The sequence below is a fragment of the Geotrypetes seraphini genome, chromosome 2 (assembly GCF_902459505.1).
Source record: "Geotrypetes seraphini chromosome 2, aGeoSer1.1, whole genome shotgun sequence".
Classification (NCBI taxonomy): domain Eukaryota; kingdom Metazoa; phylum Chordata; class Amphibia; order Gymnophiona; family Dermophiidae; genus Geotrypetes; species Geotrypetes seraphini.
Window position 1 is genome coordinate 44,453,095 of NC_047085.1, and position 16,113 is coordinate 44,469,207.

Here is a 16,113-nt window from a genome sequence, read left to right on the forward strand (position 1 = left end):
TTATTTGATCTGATCATTTTATTTGTTGTGCTTTGAGCATCATTTTAGAAAGGACGTCCAGAGAACTCAGCAGACGGATATCCAAGCGAGTACACTATTAATGGATGTCTTATCTCATATGCTTCTTGCGGTCCTGAGCAAGTCACTCAATCCACCATTGCCCCAGGTATGTTAGATAGATTGTGAGGACACTGAATCGGAAGCCAAGGACAGGCCTCAAACACGAGACGAAAGCACACGAGAGAGTTGTGAGGGCAGGTTGTCAATGGATCAGACAGATTGTGAGCCAAGACAGACAGGGAAAATGCTCGAGTACCTGATTGTAAGCCACTTAGATAATTTTTTTTTTTTTTTCCCCAAATTTCAAACAGAAAATACTCAGGTGAGCACTTGATTTAGAAGACAATTACATCAAGCAATCTCAACAAGTAATCAACTTTTTCTATCTTTTGAAGACTCATGGAGTGATTAACCAGTTGCTCTTGGTGTTTCCCAACCTGGTTCTGGAGGAGAGGTAACCCTTCCGCAATTTTATCCAAACGCTGATTCACTGATTGTTCCATTTTCCCAATTGCTTTGCAAACCTCTCCCAGGGAGACAGCGTCTCCTTCATACCTCTGGGGTGTATTAGTTGTACCCTCCAGCCTCATTTCAGGTGACTTTCCAGGCACGGGCTCACCTCCAAGAGTTCCCAGAGCACTCAACACCAAAGAAATCCCACTAGCACTTCAGCGCTCCGCAGTGTCTCTCTCAGTGCTGCCAGAAGTATTGGCCTCAGAGGATTCTCGCATTAGAGAATGACATGGTGACAAAATTCATCACCGTTCCCGTCCCCGCGGATAACCGCGGGAAATAAACCCATGTCATTTTCTAGTGTCTATTTCATCCTCTGTCCTTCTACACCAGCATTCTTCAAAGCAAAGCTTGCGGGTCAGTGGTTGTGGCCATTCATGCTCTGATTCTTCCCTCTTTCCTTAAAGAATGACATGAAGATGGTTTCCCGCGGTTATCCGCGGGGACGGGAACGGTGATGAATTTTGTCACCGTGTCATTCTCTATCTCACATTGTTCGAGGCTCAGTGTGATGTCCTGGTCCACCGGAGCATCAGCTCCATTCACCGCTCCCGAGCCGCCCGAACCGTCTCAGCCACAGACGCGAAGAATTCTCTCACAGAAGGTTGGGCAAAGGCCGGGCTAGCACTTTTCCCAGGCAGGTGAGTTGGTGCTTTTACCGAACCCTTCCTTCGAATGAATTCCTTGCCCATCATCGCCGGAGCTCTCAACGCATCTGACCTCTTAGCCGCCATCTTGCTTCAATCGCTTAGATAACTTTGATAGATGGTATATAAACATCTACATACAAACAGGATAGCACCTGTTCTAAAATACATGGAAAATGGACATCCATGTACTGAAAACATCCAGCATGAATGCTGAGGGCCAGATTCTATTTATGGCACCCTAGTTAGGCGTTACTAAACAAGGTAATTGGGCCAAAATGTCGACAAGATTTTTCAAGTCAATTCAAAGGAATGGTTTTAATAGTCCAATAAGCTCAATCAGAAAAGACAAAAAAAATTGACCAAAGAAATAATCTTTTTCCTTTTTTTATTGCCCTAAATAGAGCAGCAGCAGGAGAGCCCACCGTGTCGAGAAATGTTAAAATTAAATAATTGCTGAAGGGAGGGGGAAGAATAAACCGCCCTCTAAAAAGAGTTGTCACTAACAAACCTACAAGGGTAATCGTTTGTGAAACATCCCCGGGCCACTCCCATAGTGACGTGAATCAAAAGTGCACAAATTTCGTAGAGCCAAAATGAAGAATTTTAAACAAATCCAAATGGGGCTGAACTACTGTTGCTCTATATTAGAACAATACTACAGCGTCCTTAGTCCATACCATTGCAACGAAGGCAAAATCATCCCAGTCAAAAGATGCCAGAATAAATCAAACATCAACCCAGGACTTATCTCACTGGTATAGAAACTCTTTTTCAACAGCTCCACGTGCTACTTTAAGTCCAACCGAGCTCCGTTTCAAAAGGTTGATCCCTTCTTCTTCAGGAACTGTGGCACTGCTTCGCTCCGTTACGAAACGTTTCCAGCAATCTGTGAAGTAAAGCAGGTAGGTTTCAAAAACGGCACTAAGAATTTGTGCACTTTTAATTCACTTCACTAAGGGAGTGGTCCGGGGATGTTTCACAAACAATTAATTACCCTTGTGGGTTTGTTAGAGTGACAACTCTTTCGGGAGGGCAGTTTACTCCTTCCCTCACCCCTCACCCCCCCCCCCCCACCACCAGTTATGAGTTGTGAAGACCGAGGACCCTCCCTTCACCAATTGGAAGCGAATAATAAATTATATGTCAAAAATAATTGGAAGATCATCGCGCTGTTCTCCTTTCTTTATTTTGGATTTGCCAGAAGCTCTTGGCCATTTACCTGAAGGAAATGGGGCATTATGTAGGAAAATGAGTCTCTTGGCTAGAAAATTTATATTACAATATTGGACGATCCCTGATCCTCTGAGGTTTTGGCATTGGCAGAACCAATTACATCAGTTGGCCATTTGGGAAGCTAGAGATGCTGGAATTGTAAGAAAGCGAAAGATGTTATTTATACAAATTTGGGATTCATATTTGCAAGATTTGCATCCTAATGGCCGTAGTGCGATTTTAAGTTGGATCTCTTAATTGGGCTTTTTATTTAGTAAAATTTAGAGAGTATCATTGGGTAGAGATTACTATTGGGTGGGGAGGGGTGGGTGTGGAGAGGGACGGTAAAGGTTCAAACACATATAGATAAAGTGGGGGTTTATTGATATTGGAATTTGTCTTTTACTATGTATATTAATAATTGATGCATTATTGATGTCCTTTGATGTTGTATTTATTGTATTTGATGATATTTGCATCAATAAAAACTGTTTGAATCTAAGCAGATACAGGAAAATTTGAAAAAAAAATTTAACATTGCTCAACACGGTGGACTTTCCTGCTGCTGCTCTAATTTAGGACGAGAAAAGGGAAAAGATTATTTCTTTGGTCAATTTCAAACGAACGCACATCCCTGGCTGGCATTGATTGAGTAAGGGAACTTTATGTAGCTTCTACATTGCACAAACTGATACGCCATGCTACTGTTTATTTGGCCTCTCAGAACTCCTGTATTTAGGGCTCCTTTTACAAAGGCGCATAGATCCTTAACGCACAGAATAGCGCCAGCTAGCCGCTACCGCCTCCTCTTGAGCAGGTGGTAGTTTTTCGGCTAGTGCGGCGCTAATCCGCTTCGTGCGGTAAAAACGCTAGCGCGCCTTCGTAAAAGGAGCCCTTTGAGTAGGAACACTATGGGATTGTTTGCCTACTAGAGTGAAAGTGTGGGGTAATTTAACAGCCAAATCATACAAACTAGGTGCCACATAGCAAGAGTGCAAGCAGACACAGTTTTTCATAAAAGGCTATGAATATGGCAACACTGATTGGTCTCCAATAAAATGTGCCGTCAGGCAAGCCTTACCTGTTCAACCTGCCATCTTCAGAAAAGCATATCTGGAAGAAGTGAGCATCTGTGCTAAGCAGATTATACAACACTCATCACGAGGAGCAAAGAAGACATATTGTATCTGCAAAGAAAAGTCAAAGATGAAAGTAATACCATGGGATGAGAACTACACAAACATGACAAAGATCATGAACATGGAAAATGATGGAAGATTTTGAGCTTGAAGATTATGACGGCCCAGTTAAAAGCCCACCTCTTTGAGAGCTCCCATCTCTTTGAGAGTGCTTTCAACTCCTAACGCCTCTCACCTTGGATTCTGCATCCCCCAACCTTATATGTCTCGCCTGTCTGTCCAAGTTAGATTGTAAGTAGAGAATGACACGGTGACAAAATTCATCACCGTCCCCGTCCCCGTGGATAACCGCGAGAAATAATCCCTTGTAATTTTTGTAGTGTCTATTTCAACCTCAGTCCTTCTATACCAGCATTCTTGAAAGCAAAGCTTGAGGGTCAGTGGCTGAGCCTATTCATACTCCGATTCTTCCCTCTCTCCTTAAAGAATGACATGAAGATGGTTTCCTGCAGTTATCCGTGGGGATGGGAACGGTGATGAATTTTGTCATCGTGTCATTCTCTAATTGTAAGCTCTAACAAGAGCTAACAAATCGATTCTGGATGAGATCAAACCAGCTATGTCACTTGAAGCCCAAATGATGAAGTCATGACTATCTTATTTTGGTCACACCATCAGAAGAGAGAGATCACTGGAGAAGGACATCATGTTTGAGAAGATCGAAGAAACCAGGCAAAGAGGATGACCTGCAATCAGATGGCTGGACATGTTGAAAACAACCATGGGGATGATGCTGAATAGAGAATGACACGGTGACAAAATTCATCACCGTCCCCGCGGATAACCGCGGGAAATAATCCCATGTCATTTTCTAGTGTCTATTTCAACCTCGGTTCTTCTACACCAGCTTTCTTCAAAGCAAAGCTTGCGGGTCAGTGGTTGTGGCCATTCATACTCTGATTCTTCCCTCTCTCCTTAAAGAATGACATGAAGAGGTTTCCCGCGGTTATCCGCGGGGACAGGGATGGTGATGAATTTTGTCACCGTGTCATTCTTAGAGGGGACATGATAGAAACCTTCAAAATCCTAAAGGGCATAGAGAGAGTAGATAAGGACAGATTCTTCAAACTGTGGGGACCCACAACCACTAGGGGTCACTCGGAGAAATTGAAAGGGGACAGGTTTAGAACAAATGCTAGAAAGTTCTTTTTTACCCAAAGGGTGGTGGACACATGGAACATGCTTCCGGAGGAGGTGATAGGCCAGAGCACTTTACAGGGGTTCAAGGAAGGTTTGGATAGGTTCCTAGAGGATAGGGGGATTGAAGGGTACAGATAGAACTAGAGGTAGGTTATAAAAGTGGGCAAAAACCACTTCACAGGTCACGGACCTGGTGGGCCACCGCGGGAGCGGACCGCTGGGCGAGATGGACCTCTGGCCTGACTCAGTGGAGGCAACTTCTTATGTTCTTATGTCATTCTCTAATGCTGAAGATCTTACCGGACTAGCACAAAACAGATTTCTTTTTAGATCTCTTAATTCATCAAGTCGCTAGGACTCAGACACAAGCCGATGGCACCTAACAAAGGTTTCCCAAATCATCTTCTTTAACAGGAAATACATATATTGGAGTTTATTACCATCAGCAAATTCATATAAAACTAGTATTCCTTCTTCTGTTTATAGGGATGTGTTGTTGAAAACAATGACAATAATTTTTGTATTATTTTCTGTCATTCCTCATCTGAAGTGACCCAAAAAACTAACAACATTTAGCCTGCTGAAGATAAGAATGGGTTGAGAGCGACAGCACTGCAGTGGCGATGATCAAAGTGCACTTCTCCCTCCGTATCCATGGGGGTTAAGGGCAGAGCTGGCCTGCGAATATGAAAAAACTGCAAATAATATCTGGTCTGGTTCTGACCCACCCCCCCCCCCGCTTCCCCCCGGCATCCCTTAAGCCTTACCTGGTGGTCTATCGGGTTTTCCAGGCAGGAGCAACCTTCCTACACTCCTGTCCCATGCAGATCGCTCATAGGAAATGGCTGCCGTGAGCTCCCGCAGTCTCTCGAGACTACGACGGGAGCTCACGGCACCCATTTCCTATGAGCGATCTGCAAGGGGCAGGAGTGTAGGAAGATAGTTTCTGCCCTAAAAACCTGCTAAACCACCAGGTAAGGTTCCGGGGGGGGGGGGGGGTCTAAGAGGGCTTAAAAATAGCCCAAAAAATTAAAATGGATTACAAAAAATAATAATAAATTAAAAAAAATAAAAATCACAAATAACCGAATCAGCGGATTCGGAGGGAGAAGTGTACAGGCAGTCCCCAGGTTAAGAACATCTGGCTTAACGTCAGATATGTACTTATGAACCAGGGTCCTGCCTCTCCCTTCATGTGCTAAAACCCCCCCTCTTCCTCCTTTCTGTGTTCCAACGCACCCTTCATCATCTTTCCCTCCCATTCTGCACCCCCAATTCATGCCTCCCTCCTGTGGGTGTTTACCTCCACTGGCTGGCTGCATCCTCCCAGCAACACTTCTCTTCGCAAAGCTGCGAGTAGCAGCTCCTGCATGCAGCCCACAGATGACCCTGAAGTCTTCCCTCCGACATCAGATGGAAGGATCCGGGTCAGCTGTGGGCCCCTAGACCCATCCCCACCCTAATCCTGCCCTCGCTGCTTGCTCTTGTCGAGAGGAAGTCCGTGCATGTGTGGATACCACACGCGATATGTGGTCAAAGTGTCGGGTTTTGAAAAGCCATCCAGGGAAATCCAGACATCTGGTAACCCTACTCCAGGCTGAATGTCGCAGTAAGCACAGCTCTTGTGTGCCCGTGCCAGGCAAACGCTGAAGTGAAGCACACAGCTGCACTGTTCTTCTGCACCTTTAAATATAAGGTTTTTCAAAATGGTTTTCCACTTGAAAGGCTCGCATTTATGCACAGAAAAACTGGCACCAGCGTAAGCTTTCACTTTCAGCTTTGCTCAGACTCGCACACATTTGGTTTTCAGTATCGTCACTCGGAGGCTTGCACAGGTTTCCTTCTAATTCCGAAACAAATGAAAAGCTGGAAGATTTTAAAGAGGAAAATCACAACCCCTCCTCCAAAAACAAACAAAAAAATCCCCCTTCTCTCTTCAAACCCCCCAATGCCAGCTCTGAGATGGTGTTATTTTTCCAGCAGTAAGAGCAAAGTCTGTTTGCACACTGTTCTCTGAGCGTTGGGAGGGCAGAGCAAGTGACCTCATTTACATCTGTTTAAACTGAATGCCCCCTTAAGCATTCTGGGCAGATTAACATAGCCCTGGCCCTAATTGGTTCTAATGATGACATAGGGGAACCACACTCTGAATCTATCTGCAGAAACCATGCTCTTGCACAGCCCCATTAATTTTGAGAGAGCCAACTGATGCAACATCAGTGGGGGGGGGGGGGGGGGGGGAAGGGGCCTGAATCCATTGCAATGTCCTATCTTGGAGAAGGCCAGACAACTTTGATTTTCCGGGAAAGGGGGGGGGGGGTCTTTCCCAGCAAGATAGTTGGGCAGGGCTGCCCAAGTCCGGTCCTCGAGATCTACTGGCAGGCCAAGTTTTCAGGATATCCGCAATGAATATGCATGAGAGAGATTTGCCTGCACCGCCTGCTTGGTATGCAAATCTCTCTCATGCATATTCATTGCGGATATCCTGAAAACCTGGCCTATCAGTAGATCTGGAGGACCGGACTTGGGCAGCCCTGTGGTTGGGCATCCACAGGGTTAAATTGGCCACTGGCCTCTCTCTCATAGCATCATCAGTTGCCAGAGACACAGGCATCCTACACTCTCAGCTTACTTTAGCTGTAGTGGCGGGAGGGGAGGGAACCACAGGTAGTCCACTAACAGAATTAATATAAAACCGAATAGTCACACCAATTTACAATACAGTGTGCAAGAGTTTCATTCAAATCCACCGAGTATACATGGTCGTAAATACTACAATTGTTAGCATTTTGCTTTGCCAAAGGATATTGCACCACACCTCACCCTTCTGCTACGCCATTTAAAAAAAAAAAGTTACCTCCCTTCCTCCAACCAATTCCCATAAGTCTCCTGGAGCAGTCAGGGTGGTCAGAACACTGCCCCCACATGACCTCAAACAGAGAGGCGCCATTGGTCCACGCAGGGTGCGTGATGTCATCTCCGACGGCACAGCCAACGTGCAGCAATCGGGCCCAGTTCAAGTGTGAGGGAGTTCGGGCCTTGCTCGCCAATATGCCTCCTCCCAATTCCAGGGAGCTGCTAGAGGAATTTCTGTGAACTAATCATTGAACAGGATCAGTAAAAGAAGAGTGCTACAACACGCCCTGCCCGATTTCAAAGCCAGACACATTACACAGCAGGGTCCACTTTTCTCCTAAGCACACAGTAGAGCTGAAGAGGTTGTTATGGCAAAGTCGTAATCATTTCTTGTAGAATTATTACTCTGTGTTCAGGTTTCATATTCCAGAAATGAACAGCTGGGGGTACCTACAAACTGGTATAAATGCTCAGGTGAAGTTAATCACAGTAGCTATTGTGGCTTTAAAAAAAACAACCCTCCCCTCCCCCCCCTCCCAAACTCTAGCTGATTACTAGATCAGAGTATCTCAATCAGCCTCCTGACTATGTGTGAGGGCTGTGTGTGATTGAGTGTGTTTGTTTATAGAGAAGGGGGAAGGGAAGAGCGGACATGGCCTGCCACTTGGTGTTCTCTTACCAGGCCGATTTCCAAATCTTTAAACTCCCCATCCCCCCCGCCTTTTCCCCTTTGAAATAATAGCATCACGTCAATCACCTACTTGAAAGGTAGCGCATCTCAGAACTTCCTTGTTTAAAAAAAAATTATAGCCAGAGAGCTTTGCAGTCCCACCGAATGTAACATGAAACAAACGTTCATTAGTTCATCATCCAAGCAACGGCGAGGCCAACTGTTTTTAAACAGTGCATGTTCTGTGCTCTTCGAGGGGAAAAAAAACCCCTTTGCCTCCAAACACGATTCTGAAAGCTCCCATTCTGGCTATTTAAACCTTTCAGCTGCCCTCCTTTCTAAACCGTGCCTAAAGAGCGCCACCGCCCGGTCGCTTTCAGTATTTCTCCGCCGGCTTTTGGTTACAGCTAGGTTTTTAACAGAGTCGCATCAAAATAGGAAGAAACACCTACTGTATTTAGCGGACAACACAGGTCACGAGGGGGCTTCTGAGCCCAAATGGAGGCGAAGTGTTTTATGGTTGGAAAATCCGAAAATGTCTCTACCTATTGGGTGAACGTTTGCAAGAAAAATAAATCAAATCTACCCCTGGGAGAACGATATAAAAAATTGAATAAATAAATAAAACTTTGGGATAATCCCCCCCTCAATAAGAAGTAAATAAATAAACACGGAAAAAAGCAAAACTTTTTTTTAAAAAATTTTTAAATCCAAATCTAGAGATCGTCTCTCGTTTAAATTTGAGCTTCCTATGCTGCTGCTCCGATTTTGTGCAGGAATGAATAAGGCAAGCCAACCTCTTCTGTATTTATTTTTGTGACCTGTAGCTAAATACGGGGTATAAAGAGCTTTTTTGTTCAAGTCACTGCTCGGTGTCAAAACTGAGGAAATGGTGGGGGAAAGATGGGAACGGTCAGTTTCTTTTAAAGCTACAACCGTGCAAAAGCAGAAAAAAAAATCAGACTTCTTAACACCCCCCCAGCCACATCACCTCAACTCTCCCCTCCAAATGGTATATAACACGAATAGGAAATCAGGTAGTGGTAGCACTCATTTCTTTGCAAATGTTTGCAATTAGACTAATTGAATGCACTGGAGTTTTTTTTTTTTTTGTTTTGTTTTTTTTAACTGGTCCTAGCCAAGTCTGTGAGACTTTGAATGGGCAGGGTTTTTTCTTCTTTTTTTTTTAAGTCTAGAAAGGAGTTCCCTCCTCCCTGCCCCCTTCCTCCGCCCTTAATAAAACAACCACCACCAAAAGTCTCACTTGTTAAAAGACCCCCTTGACTTGGGAGAAGGCAGAAAAGCAAGCTGAAGCGAGAAGAGGGGGGAAAGAGAGAAAAATCAAGCCAAGAGACGTCTGGAAAAAATTACCTCCTCTGATTCTGAGAAGAATTCTTGAAACCAGGACTTCTACAAAGCATCACCCAAGGTTGCAGGGCTGAAGCCTGACGCTTTCCACATCTTAGAACCCTTGAAAAAGTATTTCCGCTTGCAGCCTTTTAACTTCAAACAGCAAGTTTGTAATTAACACAAAACTTTTTGGGAAAGTGAGAAAACCTGCTTTTAATTTATTTGCAGTGACTGCGTGCAAGTTTAACTAGAAATCAGCTCTCCCCCCCCCCTTTTTTTTCAGCATTCGAGAACACGTGGGGGAAAAGTACATCCTTAAGGTTTATTATTATTATTATTTATGTTCATTTTTATTTACTCTTTTTTTTTAATTCGGCTACATTTTTATCTATTTTTTTAAATAACTTGAGCTGATATTACCTCAGATCTTGGAAACTAGTCCACAAGAAAGTCAATAGAAGACCACACAGCAGGCAAAAGATCCTTGGGACCATATGATCTAAGGAGAAGCAAGGTATGTGATTTATAAACGCATTAGAGAAAATTCAAAACTAAATATCTTGCTTACTTTTTGTTTTTACACTTTTCGAAATACATTAGCTTTGAAATTTATAATATTAAAAAGTAGTTAATGTGCAACTATAATATATATGCATGAGCAAACTTTATCTGAACTACAAAGGTGCATGCATTTTTATGTAATTTAGGAGTTGCAAAACATAAAGATGCAAGCAGATAAAAGACTAATGCAGAAGATATGGAGGTTCATGTCTTAAAACTTTGCAACATAGAGGGAAAAAAACTGAGCTGTTTTAATGTAGTACTGTACTTGTTTAAAAAAAAAAGTGGGGGTTGGGAGGAGTGCGAAATGCTGAGCTAGGTGTGAATGTGTCGAGTATCACCTCTGCCCATAGAAAGCGCAACTTGTTACAGTGCTAGAATTTAAAAAAAAAAAAAAGTTCAGCCCCCCCCCCCCCCCCCGGTTGTCTATTTGAAAGAAACGGTTCAGGTGGCTGACAATATTCACGTCTCTGAAAATCCTTCAATATTTACCTAAACCGCAAATTATGTGAAACGCATTTCAGAGGGACCATGAGAGGGGTAGAAAGAAAGTTTGTTTTTATTAATAACAAATCAAAACAGCACAAACAACCCCCCCCCCCCCCCAAAAAAAAAAAAAAAACAACCCCAAAGGACAGTAAAAGAAGCTACTAAAAACCAGTCCATCCAAAGACACTTGGAAAATGGAACAGGATTCATAAAGCCTTTGCAGAATGAAAGTAGAGGCATGAGAACTAGCGGACTGGAGAAAAAAAAAAATTGGAAAGTACAAAGTGGAGTTGCACTGATTAGGCAAAAACCAGCCCGAGGGAGAGGTTATTGGAAGACGGGAGAGATTCAAAGTAGCTCTACGCTGAAATCGCATCATTTGTTCCTCCCTAGCTGGGACACTTCCCAAGACTGCATGATACAACCGTAGTCTGGCACTACAGAGCTTCTGGGAGGGAGAAACAAGAAGTTTCCTCCCCCATCTCCCACTGCCCTCGAGAGAAAAAAAACAAAACCCAAACATAAGGCAAATAGCTAATTCAGAAAGAGAATGAATCAAACGTGATGGGATTAAAAAAAAAAAAAACCCAAAAAACTCCTGGCTCTCCCTTTCCAAGTACATCACTAAACGCTAAGGTCTCGGACCCCCTTGTGAAAACGTGCAGAACACGAGCGCTCACGCTTTAACAAAAACGTCCTCGGTATAGGACACAAAAGGAGTGAAGTATGGCTTTTTGATATTTTTTTCCCCCCCCCCCTTTCTCCGTCCCAGGCAGAGCCCGCTGTATACATTGCACTCTGGAAAACCCACGTGGCATATGTGGGGGAATACCTTTGACGTCGGGTTTAGCCGAGCCCGCCCCCCAGTGACGTCATAGCTAGTTAAGGGGCCGATTGGCTGCCGCTGGAAGCTGGAGGTTTCCCAAGGCAGGGGGCTGGAGTCGTTTGTATGTTAGGGCTTCGGCGCTGACAGCCCGGAGACTGCCACGCCTCCTTAGTCCGGTGTGGCAGGACAAGGAAGTTGTTATCGCTCTCTCAAACATTTTTCCATCGTATCTTCCTTTTGCTTCAAGTGCGGTGATGATCTAGCCTCCTGTCTTTAAAAGCTTAGCAACACAAGGAGTCTGCTCTCTTTCGTATCGCTCGGTAACTTGTTTCCTCCTCTGGGTTAGTAAGATAAAAGGTAATTGTGGAAACAGTTACGTTGTGTTGGCTGGATGCCAAAGCAGTGGCTTTATTCTCAAGGTATAACGAGCACAGGGATGTGCTTAGTGAAACAAGTTAAAACAATAACCCCTTGAATAGGTTTAGTAAAACATGTTTACACTGTAAAGTGCTATTAAAAAAAAACAACAAAAAAAACTGAGCCTGAGGTTTCTCAAATTACTTGTCTTGGCATGGGTGAGGTTTAACATCCAGGGCTCCTTTTTTTATCAAGCCGCGCTAGCGGTTTAACATGCGTAATACCACGCGCTAAACCGCCGGCCGTGCTAGCCGCTACCGCCTCCTCTTGAGCAGGCGTTAGTTTTTAACCAGCGCTGGGGTTAACGCGTGATGATAAGTCGCGCGCGTTAACCCCGCTAGCGCGGCTTGATAAAAGGAGCCCACGGATACAATATGGAGGGATATCTATCAATCGTAGGTTAAAAGAAACATACAACTGAATGAATTATCTGATGAAACTGAAGACGGGTTAATTATGGGTGTAGGTCTGGTTCTGACTGAACAATATAATTTTAGTCTGCAGATCTTGGCACTCTTCTTAAAGATGTGGTATGAAAGGCTTAATTTTATTGCGTTTAGTGCTAGGTAAATAATTAAAGACTTTAGCAGGCTGTATTCATTAATGATAAAGTACTTTGTGGTTATTCACAAACACATTAAGGTTTTGTTTTTAAGAAGTTTCCTTCCCATGTTTCTAACATGAGGTAAAGAGCTCTGTGTAGAAAGTGGATGACCTAATTTTGCACTAGGGGGGTACGTCTGGGTATTCTGGGGGTAAAGTGACAGTGTATGTGATTTATAAAATGTGCTCGCGTTAGTGATGGGCTGTCATTGGAAACATTGTTCCCACCGTTATGGACAATGTGCGCTGTCACTGGAAACAATTGTCCACCCATAATGGTGCGTGCACAGACTGCATATAATGTATGCTTTTTTCCCATTAGATGTGCACTTGTATAATAGTCCCCACATTCGCATGTTATCAGAAAATAATTCACACTGTGCGCACATAGGGAGCAGCGTCCATAAGTTGGCCACTCGATTCAATGCGGGAACAGATTGGCGCTAAACGTGATTCTATAGAGCAGGGGTAGGGAACTCCGGTCTCCGCATTCCAGTCGGGTTTTCCCCAATGAAAATGCATTGAAAGCAGTGCATGCAAATAGATCTCATGCATATGCATTGGGGAAATCCTGAAAACCCGACTGGAATGCGGCTCTCGAGGACCGGAGTTCCCTACCCCTGCACTAGAACTAGGCGCTGGGTCTGTATGTAACTATGTCTGTACCCTATAGGATTGCCCCTGAGATGCCTGTGGCCACACCCCTTTATGATTTAGAATAAGGCACAGCACGGATGTGTGCTTGCAAATTTTTAATGCATGTCAATTTCAATAATTGGTGGTTAATACCCAATTATTGATAATTAAGGGCACATTATCCAAATTACGCACACGTCTCGGATGAATGCACAAACTGGGTAAATCCGGTTACCATTGTGTGCATGCTCTTTTAAGGTTCATTTCCACATGGAGACAAATAACACACAAACGGGAAACAAACTTCCTGGGTGTACCCATCCAAAACTCATACAATAGAGCGAATGCATGCATTTACATCTTCAGAGCAGGTGAGCTGTGCTGTTTGTACTTTTTATGACATCGTTCAAGTACCTTTCTCATATCTCTATTTGGCCTTTGTAAATAAGTTACCTTTTTTGAGACATCTTACACAGTCACCCTGTTATGAAATTGCCCCCTTTTATGAACGAATGAATGTTTCTGGAGAGCCAAAGAAGAGCCAAAGAATCGATGATATATTTCCTACCGTTATTACATACTTTGGAAATAAACTGCTAGATAAAATGGATTATAAGACAGTTTTTGTTAGAATGGACTGGAGTGCCGGGGGGGGGGGGGTCTTCTCTTCATCCTGTGACTTCTTGTCATGCCAGGGCTAGTATATAAAAGGCACAGACTAAAAATTGAGAAAAAAAAGGTTGGGGTTAAGGGGACATTGTGAGAACATGACCCCTGAGTATAGTGGAAGAAGTTGAGGCAGTTTACACGAGCAATAGGATTATAGTTCACATGTATTGCGAAAATGTTCTTTAATTGCAAACCCTTGGTCTAGGTAACTTTTAGCTGTGTTGAATCATAAGTGGAAAAACTGTGGCATTAAGATTTGTGAAAAGGGGGAACAGTTCCAGTCCGGTTTGATCTCACTGGTCGGCGTAAAATAGACATAACTTGACCTTGTATAACTTCTACAGCTGATTAATCACACATTCTTAAAGCTAATTCCCACGTTCTGGATAGGTCCACCAATTGGCCAATACCATAGATGCAGTATGACACTCATCCAATAGGAGAAGAAGGGAATTGGATATTTGTCTCTATACCTAAACATAACAAGGCAGCAGTGTGTTCCCGGTTTAGTTTAGTTTTGGGCCTTAAAAACCAGGGCACAGGAATTTTAACTTCTGATATTTTTATTTAGTCCCAGTCAATGCTCTCTCTGACTGGCTGGGTGTATGCAAATTTTTTTTTTTTCTCATGCAAACGACAAAGTTCTAAAAATCAACAATTTTTCCAGATTTGCAAATATTTTTGTGGGCAACCATATAAAATCTGAACGATGCTCTTAGAATGTGCAAGTGATTGCTCACATGCTCCACTTAGACAAAACATAGGTCTGGTGTACTTTTTTTTGTTTTTTGGTATAGCTTAGATCAGTGGTATTCAACCCAGTCCTCGGGGACCACCTGGCCAGTCAGGTTTTCAGGATATCCACGATGAATATGGATGACAGAGATTTTGAAAACCCGACTGGCCAGGTGGTCCCTGAGGACTGGGTTGAATACCACTGGCTTGGATGGCTTTCTCTGTACCTTTGCTAATATTTTGAGTGATCATTTAATCTTTTCATATCCTGTACGCATTGCAAATGCTCCAGCTTCTTCCATTTCTCCTTTCTCTGAAGAAATATTTCAGGTGGGGTAGGGGGAGGCATTGGAGTATAGAATATTTTTGCAAATTAAACTTTGCTCTTTGACCTGACCTTCAATTGGGGAATCAAATCATTCAACTGACCCACATTGGTAACAAAATTCATGGAGAGTGATCAAAATAAAGTTTATAAAAATACTCAGAGATGTGGAACTCTGTAAGGAAGGCTTGAATACCTCCCTTGGGTGAAGAGTTCACCTTCCAGTCATTGTTGTTTTATAAAAACTTTGATCACTAATGAAAGTAACTCCACAGAATATTGCTTGATTCAGTCTCAAAAAACTTTCATAATAAAGATTTTTAACGTATTTGAGAGTCACTGTGTGTTGTACTATGTGCTGAAATAACACTTAGCTTAAGCAGGACTTGGGGGTCCCAACGTGGTCCCGTTTCGTTCCCTGCATCAGGGGACCCGAGTAGTATAATTCAAACAGGTTCCTGATGAGATGCTGTTGAAAAATTGCTCTCGTGACTATCAAAATGATTCTAGTAAAGAAACAAACAGTAAAAACAAGAGTCAGATGTGGGTGAAACAAATCAGAAATAGCAAACTTCAATTGGGGAAGGCAGGGAAGAGAGGACTGGCTACTATGGATCCAAGTAAAAGTTCATATAGATCTTAATCGTAGCTTTTCATGCATTGATTGCTTTGGTCATCCATGTTGTGAAAGGGAAAATTGATCACATTTGTTGCAAAGAAAAGGGAATCTATTTACAGTTAAATCTTGGTTTGCGAGCATAATTTGTTCCAGAAGCATGCTTGTAATCCAAAACACTCGTATATCACAACAAATTTCCCCATAGGAAATAATGGAAATTCAGATGATTCGTTCCACAACCCAAAAACTTTAATACAAAATACTATACGTACCTGTATTGCAAGACCTCGCTCATTTAGAACAGCCACTACACTCCCGCAGCGTCAGAGAAGAACCATCGGCTCAGTTGTGATAATGTGACGCGTGTATACTGTATGTACTTGTATTGCAAGACATTGCTTGTATATCAAGTTGAAATTTAATAAAATGTTTTGCTTGTCTTGCAAAACACTTGCAGACCAAGTTACTTGCAATCCAAGGTTTTACTGTAGTTTAAAACCAAATCGAAACTGCAATAAGAATGCAACTAATCCAAAACAAGGAAAAATCTTTTTATTTTGTTTACACCAAAGAGCCAGTGTGG

The 16,113-nt window shown here is 43.1% G+C and overlaps 1 protein-coding gene and 1 long non-coding RNA gene across 4 annotated transcripts in view; one reads left to right on the plus strand and one right to left on the minus strand.

Moving 5' to 3' along the window:
- Positions 1–1,519: 1,519 nt before the first annotated feature.
- On the minus strand, positions 1,520–11,431 carry LOC117355985. 3 transcript variants are annotated; one of them, XR_004538499.1, is made up of 6 exons: positions 11,288–11,431; positions 10,071–10,149; positions 9,672–9,803; positions 7,632–7,871; positions 3,517–3,622; positions 1,520–2,109 (listed from the first exon to the last, which is right to left on the minus strand). It is a non-coding gene; the product is annotated as an uncharacterized LOC117355985 (long non-coding RNA). The 3 variants fall into 3 exon arrangements; XR_004538497.1 differs by lacking the exon at positions 7,632–7,871 and having other exon boundaries at positions 11,288–11,427; XR_004538498.1 differs by lacking the exons at positions 9,672–9,803; positions 10,071–10,149; positions 11,288–11,431 and adding an exon at positions 8,392–8,727.
- HAS2 (hyaluronan synthase 2) overlaps positions 9,585–16,113 on the plus strand; it is a 58,769-nt gene continuing 52,240 nt past the window's right edge. Inside the window, exon 1 of the mRNA XM_033935199.1 lies at positions 9,585–10,164. The gene's annotated coding sequence lies outside the window, so the exon portion shown is untranslated. The remainder of the gene's footprint in view (positions 10,165–16,113) is intronic.